Below are 10,101 nucleotides of genomic sequence, written 5' to 3'. Positions count from 1 at the left end.
CATAACAATGGCGCCCAACGGTAATAGCCCAATAGTTTTTTTTGTATTTTCCCATGGTTTTCAATTATACTCTTAACTCTTTTTCTTCTTCTTTTACTTTTTCCGCTTCCTTCTTCTTAGCTTCTTTTTTTCTATTTCTGACCTTCTATCGGACGAGTTAGGGTCACGAAGGCATCGTAACTTTCGGCCACCGGAAGTGACTAGTGCTTGAGTGACTAACCTGGGGGGAGTGAACATCACAACTTCGAAGTGCCTTCGTTGTTGTTCAACACACTGATGAAGTGGGATTCGAAGTTGTGGTGTCACTATTAGTTCCGTTATTTAATTTAGTGGAGACAAGCTATGAGCTACCTAGTATGCGATCCAGCACCGCGTACTAGTGAGGTTCATAGCGAGTCTTCACAGGGGGTAATGGGGGTAAGTGTGGCATCCACCGTTGGAGCTACGGCACTGGCGGTTGACATGCCACACTAGATTGAAGAGTAGGTAGGGGTTAGGTGACTTCAATACAGGAAAAGTACACACGGACTTAACGCTCTCACAATGACCTCGCTGAGTGTAACACCACCCACACACCAAAGCATTCATTATTACATAGCAACAACAAATATTACCGATACTTGTGTTTAAATACTTACTTATAAAATAAGACAAAAGTAAACGAGAAGAAGTAAACATTAATCCGGTTATTTAAACTGAAACAAATATCGGCGTTTTATTTTTTTATTTTTTATTTTTTTCCTCTCATTTCTTTCTTCATATTTTTTTGTTATTATCCATTTTAATGGTTACTTTAGTATTGCATGCATATTATCACCACCATCACAATAATATATGATTCTTATTGTTTTTTTTACTATTACATATGTACATACGGTAATTTTTTTAAATTAAATTAAGGATTCTTTTATTTTTATTTTCATGCTTAAACTTTGAATTTGGATTTCAGCTTCATTTAAGTACTTTAAGGGTTTCTGCGCGGATTAAGTAGTTTGTTCGAATATTATTTAATTTAAATACTTGAAGTGAGTACAGATTTTTTATATTTTGTTTTGATTTTACCTTAAAATTTCTAAGCTTAAACCTGAATTTTAAGTTTTAAATTTTTTTTTGCACTCTTCACAATATTTTTTTCCTTTTATGGTTAAACTTTTTCTTTGAATTCGTGAGTTAAATTTTTCCTAATTGTATTAATTTTCATTTCAAGCGAATTCGCGATTGGATTTTCATAAACTTATTTTTGTTTTTAAGGTTAGATTTGTTTTATTTTTTTTTCAGTTTAAAATTTATTTGGATTTACCTTGAGTTACTTTCTTGAATTTTTGAGTCGATATCATTTCTTCTTGGATTTTTATCTAGTTGCTTCGATTTTGAAATTTGAGTTTTTGGATTTGGAGTTTTAAATTTTGAATTGTGGTTTTGAATTAGACTTGAATTCCTGAAGGGCCGAAGTAAGATCTTAATTTGACTCCGATCGTGAGTTGATGGAAGAACAAGAGGGCGAAGAGAGAGTGATTGCAGGAGGACTAGGTCTGTTTGATTCGAACCGCCGGGTTACTAGAAGCGTAGCGAGAGCCCTTGAGAATCAAGTGGTTGGTTCTTTATTCACTCAAATTGATACTGGCATTCCACATCCGGTGGACTTTCTTCCCACCGACTATTTAAGTAGGTGTGCAGCGCGAATTTTTGGGACTGCTAGCCAGGAGTCGCGCCAACCAGCAATAAGAGTGACCAGTGAAATAGATTTTAATTCTACGGATAATAGTCTCACTTTCTCAAGGAAAATTGAGGAACTTTGCCAGATGTCTGAAGAGGAGAATTCGGGGTCAAACATGCCACAAGGCGATCAAAGACCAGGAGGCTCAAAGTCTCAAAGTGGTGGGGCAAGTTCTGCATCCGTCAATGTCGAGCAGCTGAGCCGTATGATGGCGATGATGGCGCAACAAAACGACATGATGGCGGAATGTATGAACGAGGTCCGCCACATGAGAGGCAATGTTGCTAACCTCAACAATAGGGTGGCAGAAGTGGAGACGTCGGTGCGAGCCCCTGGGAATGCGCCAACCATGGCATCGACACCCGAAGCAACAAGGCAAAACCCGACAGCGGACCAACTGAGTGCAGGAAAAGGGTCCATTCATGATGGCAACACGCGGTCAAGCAATGAATCAAGGGCTTGGAAAAAGGTAGACCTAGAAAAATGGCATATTAAGTTTGACGGTACATCGAAGGGTATAACAGTGGAAAGTTTTATATTTCGGGTAGAGAAAATGCGAGCTCAATATGACATCTCCTACTACCAGCTGTTTACTGATTTCCACTGCTTGGTCACCGGGAGCGCCCTGAAGTGGTACTGGCAAGTGCTCGAAGACCATGCCGAAGATCCGGACTTCGGGTACGGTGAGCTTAAAGCCGAGTTGCTGGGCAACTTCAGGACTGCTGAGTCGGGTTATGAGGTGATCCGAGAGATTATGGAGAGGAAGCAGACTCCGCAGGAAACCTTCGAGGAGTTTTATAGTGATGTACACAATTTAACCTTCCGTCTCAAGAAAAAGATCCCGGAACACGAACTAGTGGGAATTATTAGAGGGAATCTCAAGCCATATTTGGCGAATTTAACTTTTGCTTCCCAAATGACTACTCTCGCGGAGCTGAAAGCAGAGTGTAAGCGCGCTGAGAAAGTAATCAAAGAAAATAGAAACAGGCCAAAAGCAGTGAATGAATTAGAATTTGTAGAACATACTATGATAGATGAGAAGATAGAACAGAAGGTAGAGAATAAGAGTGTGGAAGCAATGGGTAGTAAACTCCAACAGGCAGTGTCAGTCCCCAACAAAGTCTCCTCATCCGTAAATCCAAACGTCCAAAAGCCCACGATCCATTCCTTTTGTCCGTCCCCTTTTCACCTTATGTTGTGTTTTTCGTGTGGCTTACCTGTTGACCACTATGTAAAAAACCCACTTGACGCCCAGAAGGAAGGTAAATGTAAGTCTAAGTTCCACAATATGGTCTGTTTTGCGTGTGGTGATGATTCGTCCTTTTGTGTATACAAACCAAACCCGGGAAACCCGAAGCTGGCGGAGATCGCCGGGAACTCTTGCCAGCAGAAGAACCTCCCGGAGACAACCCGGTGATTAGCCCATTGAGCGTTTTAAAGAGAGAAGTAGGTAGTGGGGCAGTTAAGGATAGGTTAAGATCAGTAGAGCATAGGACAACCAAGAGTTTACACACAAGGAAATTAGAATACGAAGAAGCGCGTAGACGCATATTTTGCGAAGAAGTGACCATGAGGAAAAATAATAGGAATTATGAGAAAATTAGGAAAATGAGAGAGAGAAAGAAAAATCTTAAAAGGATTTGTAGGAAAATTATATCGACGATAGTGACATTAAAGGGGGATAACCGCTTCTTCGCGAAAACAAAGATAGGCGGGCAGGATGTTGTAGCACTCTTAGACTCAGGAGCAGGTGCCAGCTGTTTGGGAAAGAACGCGGAAAAACTCCTCGAAGGACAGGAACACCTCATAATGCCGATTAAAGGCCAAAATATTCGTACGGCGAATGGAGGGGAGACAGCGGTAGTAGGTGTTGTTACACTGCCCGTTCTCTGGGATGAAGCGAGTAGGGACCTTGAATTTTTAATAGTACCAGGACTACAGCAGGAAGTTTACCTTGGCGTCGTCTTCTGGCAGGCATTTGGTATGAGTGTTGTGACTAAGGGTGTGACTACGAGTGTGAACAATGCTGTTATTGAAGAGCTAATACCCGCTGAGGGTGACCTAACCTTCGACGCGGTACAGCATGACTTGACCCATGACCAGAGTGTGGCCTTAGAACGGGTCAAGGCCCAATATCCCTCCTTTGCGGTACTAGGGTTAGGCAAGACGGATAAAGAGGAACACATAATAGAGGTCACCAATGAAAATCTCCCGGTGAAGCAAAGGCATTACCCTATCTCGCCCGCAATCCAGAAACTCGTATATGCAGAACTAGACAGGATGTTGGAGATGGGCGTGATAGAGGAGAGTAATAGCAGCTGGAATTCTCCTGTTTCACTCGTGGTGAAGGGTACAAAGAATCGGCTTTGCTTAGATGCGCGAAAGGTAAATGAGCGGACAGTAAAAGATGTGTACCCACTCCCCCATATTGACGGCATCTTAAGCAGACTGCAAAACACTCGTTTTATTTCCGCAATTGATCTGAAAGACGCGTTCTGGCAAATACCCCTAGAGGAAAAATCGAGAGAGAAAACTGCCTTTACTGTACCTGGGAGACCTCTTTATCACTTTACCGTCATGCCATTTGGGTTGTGCAACGCTGCACAACGTATGTGTAGACTTATGGACAAAGTTATACCCGCTTCGCTACGTGAGTCCGTGTTCGTGTATCTAGATGATTTACTTGTGTGTTCTGAAGATTTTTCGTCCCATCTGTCGTTGTTAGAGAAAGTAGCTAGGTGTCTTCGTGAAGCGAAATTGACAATAAACGTTGAAAAGAGTAAGTTTTGTTTTAAGGAAGTAAGGTATCTCGGATATGTCGTAGGGAATGGGTGCATCCGTACAGATGCAAATAAAATTGCGGCCGTGAGGGACTTCCCGGAACCTCGGACCCCGAAGCAGCTCAGGCGGTTCCTGGGGATGTCAGGGTGGTACCGTAGATTCATTCAGGACTACGCGACCATTGCAGCACCGCTGCACGACTGCCTCACAAAGGACAAAATAAAGAAATTTACGATGACAGAAGAAGCCAGAAAGGCATTTGATTGCTTAAAACAGAGCCTCATCTCGGCACCTGTACTGACACACCCGGACTTCAACCGACATTTTTACATCCAATGCGACGCGTCAACTGATGGCGTGGGAGGGGTACTCTTCCAATTGGATGACGAAGGCAACGAGCGCCCTATAGCGTATATTTCGGCGAAATTAAACAAGGCGCAACGCAACTACAGCATCACTGAATTAGAATGCTACGCAGCGGTGCTTAGTGTAAAGAGATTTAGGCCGTATGTCGAAGGACTTCCCTTCACAGTGATTACCGACCACGCGAGTCTGAAATGGTTAACGAACCAGAAAGACTTATCTGGCAGACTCGCGAGGTGGAGTTTGTAGCTTCAAAGCTTTAACTTCGATATTCAACACAGGAAGGGGTCCCAAATCATCGTGCCGGATGCATTATCTCGTGCCGACATGGAAGAGATTACAATTGGTAGCCGGATGCTAGACGTGTGCCTTGACTCGCCATTTTTCAAGACGGAAGAGTACGAAGAATTGAAGAGGACCGTCACCGATAACGAGGAAAAACTACCTGAACTGATCACATCGGACGGGTACGTGTACAAACGAACGCAGTTTAACCGTGGGGATGACCTTCAGCAGGACCACGCCTGGAAGCTCTGGGTACCGACCGAGCTGCGTCGTTTGCTAGTGGAGTCCTCACACGATTCACCGTCTGCTGGCCATGGAGGTGTGCACAAAACATTGTCCAGAATACGTGAGAAATATTACTGGCCGGGGATGGTAACTGACGTTCAAAGCTACGTTAAACAATGTGACATTTGTAAAGGCAACAAAACACAAAACGCGTTCCGTAAGCCTCTGATGGGAAAACAACATATTACTGAGAGACCTTTTCAGCGTTTATTTGTCGATTTCATGGGTCCATACCCGCGTACGTGTAGTGGTAATGTCTTTGTGTTTGTGTGTTTAGATCATTTTACAAAGTTTGTGTTTTTGAAACCCATGCGAAACGCCACTTCAGCTAACGTTATAAAGTTTTTAGAAGACGAAGTGTTCCATATTTTTGGCGTTCCCGAATATGTGCATTCTGACAACGGGAATGTTCAATGCATTTTTAGAAAAGTACGGGACCAAACATATTCGGACGGCCTTTTACTCGCCTCAGGCTAAGCGGCCGAGAGAGTAAATCGTTCTGTCCTGCAGATTGTGAGGTCTTATATTGGCGAGAATCAAAAGAACTGGGATAAACACATCAGCGATGCCGCCTTCGCTTTGCGCAGTGTGGTACACACTGCGATTAATAGCTCCCCGTACTATGCCCTCTTCGGTATGCCTATGATACAACATGCTGCATCATATGAGCTATACCGAAGATTGGGCACAGTTGGGGAGGGAGATTGTGCGATAGAAACCCCAGCGGACAGAGCCCAGTTAATTAGGAATAAAATAAGGAGGGAGCTGAAGTTGGCCTATGAAAGAAGTAAAAAGGCATATAACACTAGGAGTAGAGAAGTTAAATTTCCGATTGGACAAGTGGTGTACCGCCGAAATTTTAAACAAAGTTCCCAGGTGGAAAATTATAATGCTAAACTAGCTCCAAAGCATGTTAAATGCATCGTTTTGAAAACGATTGGTAACTCAATGTACGAGCTAGGTGACACCAGTGGAAACAGAATCGGGGTATACCATGCTAAAGATATTTTTGTAGCATAGTTTTCATGTGTGTTGTGGGACGTGCAACGTGTTGTGATTAAGTATATGTGAGTTAGTACTTGTATATATGTTTAGGTTATCTTATTTATTATCAGACTATTTATTTATGTTTTTTACTGGACTACTTTTATTTATTTATTTATTCATTTATTTATTTATTTATTTATTCATTTATTTATGTATTTATTAATTTATTTATTTATCTATGTATTTGTTATTATTAGTCACTTGTAATTATTTATTGATTTATTGCGCTGTGATATTTTTTCTTTCCACTTGACCGCATAGTCATAAACTCGGTGATATTTTTTTGTTTAGTTGTTTTTATACATTTTTTTACCACTTGACTATGTTACCTCCAATGCTGTGATATTTTTTTATACTAAGATAGTAGTTAGTTATTTATTTTTATTATTTTTATTTATTCATTCATTGATTTACTTATTTATTTATTCATATATTTATTTTTATTTTTTTTATTTATGGATGTATTTATCTTAATTATTATTTGTTTATTGACTATGATGACACCTGGTATAATTACCCGCCATCTGTGATATAGTTATAAATCGGTCAGAAAAAGTATTAGAACGTAGAAAAACAATCAAGTAGAACATTAGAGGCCGGCTCTAGGTTGTGGGTCGAAGCCACACGTTGGGCGGCTCAGAAGACAGGAGACGAGCTGCGTTATGAATTTCCTTTTACGCACACGCTCCATGTTGCAAGCATCATCGGCGGTTGCGAGCCTGTTACGCAGCGTCCCACTCAGTATGACTGTGTATGTGTGAGTGTGTATCCACCGGATGTGAAAGTAGCTATAAATTCCTTAAGCCACACAAAGTTAAAGCCAAGGGTGTGAAACCTTGCTAACCAGGCGGTTCGATAAGGCAGTACTAAGCGTGTGGGAATGTCTAGGTGTTAGTGTTGGTTATAGTTGAGTAAAAATCTTAAACTTCGGGGATATGCGGGAAACTCACTGAGCCACTCCTTCGGGTTGTTCAGCTCTAATAAAATAGCGCTGAAGGAGTCGCGAATGTTCAGTTAGAAAGAAATACGTTGGCGGTGAAGTGTCGCGAGTTTAAGTGCCTAATTGTGTGCGGTGAATTATGTATATTTCTATATAAAAGTTAAACGGGAAAAACGGCGGTATTCCGTAATTTGTGGATATATATATATGCGTATAAAGATATATATATTTATATATATATATATATAACGGTCGAGCTGAAGCTGCCTGAAGTGCAACCAACGGGACCTGTGGAGATCCCGTCACTTATCCGGAACACCTAATTAGCCAAGACCGATAATATTGGGAGTTGAAGTAAGTTTAAAGAAGCAAGTGAATTGAATTTGAACAAAAAAAAAGGCCATCTACATGCATACACAAAAACGCGTGAAGGCACTGGCTTCCGCGTACGTACAGTGTGCAGGTGGATGCGTATGGCCACCACTCCGCCTTATTACCTTTTGATTAAATTATAGTGTTTTTTTTTAGGTCGCCAGTACACAGGTATAAAACTACCTCCCCAGCAGAAAAATAGTACTACCGTCAACAACACTGCAATTGTTGCGTCAACAACAAAGGACGCAAGTGCAGGCAGCAAGCCCCGGCGCAATTAAAGTCAACCGCCATCTATACCAACAGGTACCGAGCTGGACGTTAGATAGAAGTTGCACGCACCGCCACACATAAGCGCATGCAACACCTATGCACGATAGAAGCAGCGCACACACACCTCTACATATACCTCAGCACCAGATACAATTTGATATCAACTATCATAGGCAGAACAGGCAACAATAATAATACAGCGATCAGCTGTGCGGAATCTTCGAACTGAGAGAGGGTCAATGCCCGCTGCAGATTGAGCGATTAAGCAGAATTCCAGTGGGCTGAACAGGGGAAAGGAGAATTCTGGTCAGAAGCAGGCGAGCATACATACATACATATTTTTCCCCGCTCAGACATTGGGGGAGCGGTCACCCCTCCAGAAATTCTTGGGGAGCGACCAGCGACTACAACCATCAGCGGAGGAGTATCAGTCTTTTTTAGTTGTTATACTTACGCGTTTGCCATAGGAATTTTATGAATCACTATTTTGCTTAGGTATAATATTTTTAGTTACTTAAACTTCTGAATTTTTTTTGGATTTCAGTTTGAGCATAGTTCCTCGTTTCCTTTTTTTTACTCGCCTATGTTCAACTCGTTGCACTCTTCCCGCTCAATTTATCTCGTTGCTGTTTTTTTTTTATATTTATATATATATATTTTCTTTTTACCGCATGGGTTTGTGTAAATCCGAGCTCAATATTTCGTTTGCTGAGAATTAATTTAATGAATTTAACTTTTACGTTAATTTGTATTGAAGTTGACTAAATTAGTTTAAGCTAAGTTCTTTTAAGTTGTTGTATTATCGCTCACTTTTCGGATTCCACATTTTTTTTTTTTGTTTCTTCTACTCTTTATCACTCGTTCCCTTGTTCGGTTTTAATCACATTTTTGATTTCTTCATTCACTTCATTTTTTTTTTATTTAGGTGATTTCCTAATTTTTGCCGATTTGTAACCCGGGTTTTTAAGTAATTAATTTTGATACAACATTTGATCTCATTTAGATAAGATTTGGCATTTTTAATCGTAGTTAGAATTTTCATTAAGTTTTGTGTCTTTACGACTCGCTCGGTGCCCGCTATCACGAGCGAGTGAAGTTATGAGCAAGCATAATAGGCTCTCTAACCCGGACTGAGTGCACACACGTGTGTATTTGGATTTGGGTGTATGTATGTATGTATGTATATTTCATTTTCCAGCCTTTTTCAGCATCCTCTCAACGTGTTGGTACCATCATCGAGGGAGAGCAAAGGTGAGTGAAAAAAAAAAAGAACTGAATTTTTCTTTTGTACATACATATACACATGCGTATAAACATACATTCTTAAAATATTTTGTTTTGCTACCATATTTTACCTCGGTTTTCTTTTAACTCGCGCGAATTTGAATATATGCGTATGAGCATTTGTTGGACACCTGCAAATAGAAGGGGTGTTCACGCGATCGTGAAAGTTTGAGAAGATTGTTGAGGTTTTTTGATAGTATTTAATTGTTTTTTTTTACTTCGTTTTTCTTCCGTGAGTCAGTTTTCCGAGCTTTTGTTTGGTTGAAGACTTGTCAGCTAATATAACTGAATTGCATCCTTGAATGTTTTTATAGCTCTATTGGATAGTGAATTCTAATCTTCGCAAATTTTGAAATCCTAAACTTGTGAATTGAACTTTTTTGGTAGATTTTTGTTATTAACTTTTCTATATAGGATAAGTAGGTTTAAGTGAGTATATAAATAAATGAATTCGTATGTAAAAGTTGAAAAAAAAGGTTGACGGCTTGGTTATTTAAAATGATGTGGTGAGGAACCAATATTTGGTGTGGGTGTTACTCTGGGGCTTAAGAAGGGACGTGAGGGCGTAGACGGATGACGGGACCGGGACGGCACTAGGTTACAAATACACAGACGTACTAGTTCAGGCAAAGGGGGCGTTGCAATGTTTGGAGTCAGCGCAACGCCCATGGCTGCGTATGCGAAACGCGCAGAGGGGGTGGGATGACTCCACCTGACGGGACAGGCCTTTTCTTTTAGCATTCTTGCAGTACTA

The 10,101-nt window shown here is 40.9% G+C and overlaps 1 long non-coding RNA gene across 1 annotated transcript; it reads left to right on the top strand.

Annotated features, from left to right (window-relative positions):
- Positions 1-7,663: 7,663 nt before the first annotated feature.
- On the top strand, positions 7,664-8,147 carry LOC118755223. The gene is made up of 2 exons (XR_004994995.1): positions 7,664-7,772; positions 7,947-8,147. It is a non-coding gene; the product is annotated as an uncharacterized LOC118755223 (long non-coding RNA).
- The last annotated feature ends 1,954 nt before the right edge of the window (positions 8,148-10,101 follow it).

This window comes from Rhagoletis pomonella, unplaced genomic scaffold (assembly GCF_013731165.1).
Source record: "Rhagoletis pomonella isolate Grant_MI unplaced genomic scaffold, Rhpom_1.0 Rhpom_scaffold_05656, whole genome shotgun sequence".
NCBI classification, from domain to species: Eukaryota; Metazoa; Arthropoda; class Insecta; order Diptera; family Tephritidae; genus Rhagoletis; species Rhagoletis pomonella.
The sequence above is the reverse complement of the archived record's forward strand: the minus strand, read 5'-3'. Positions and strand labels throughout refer to the sequence as shown.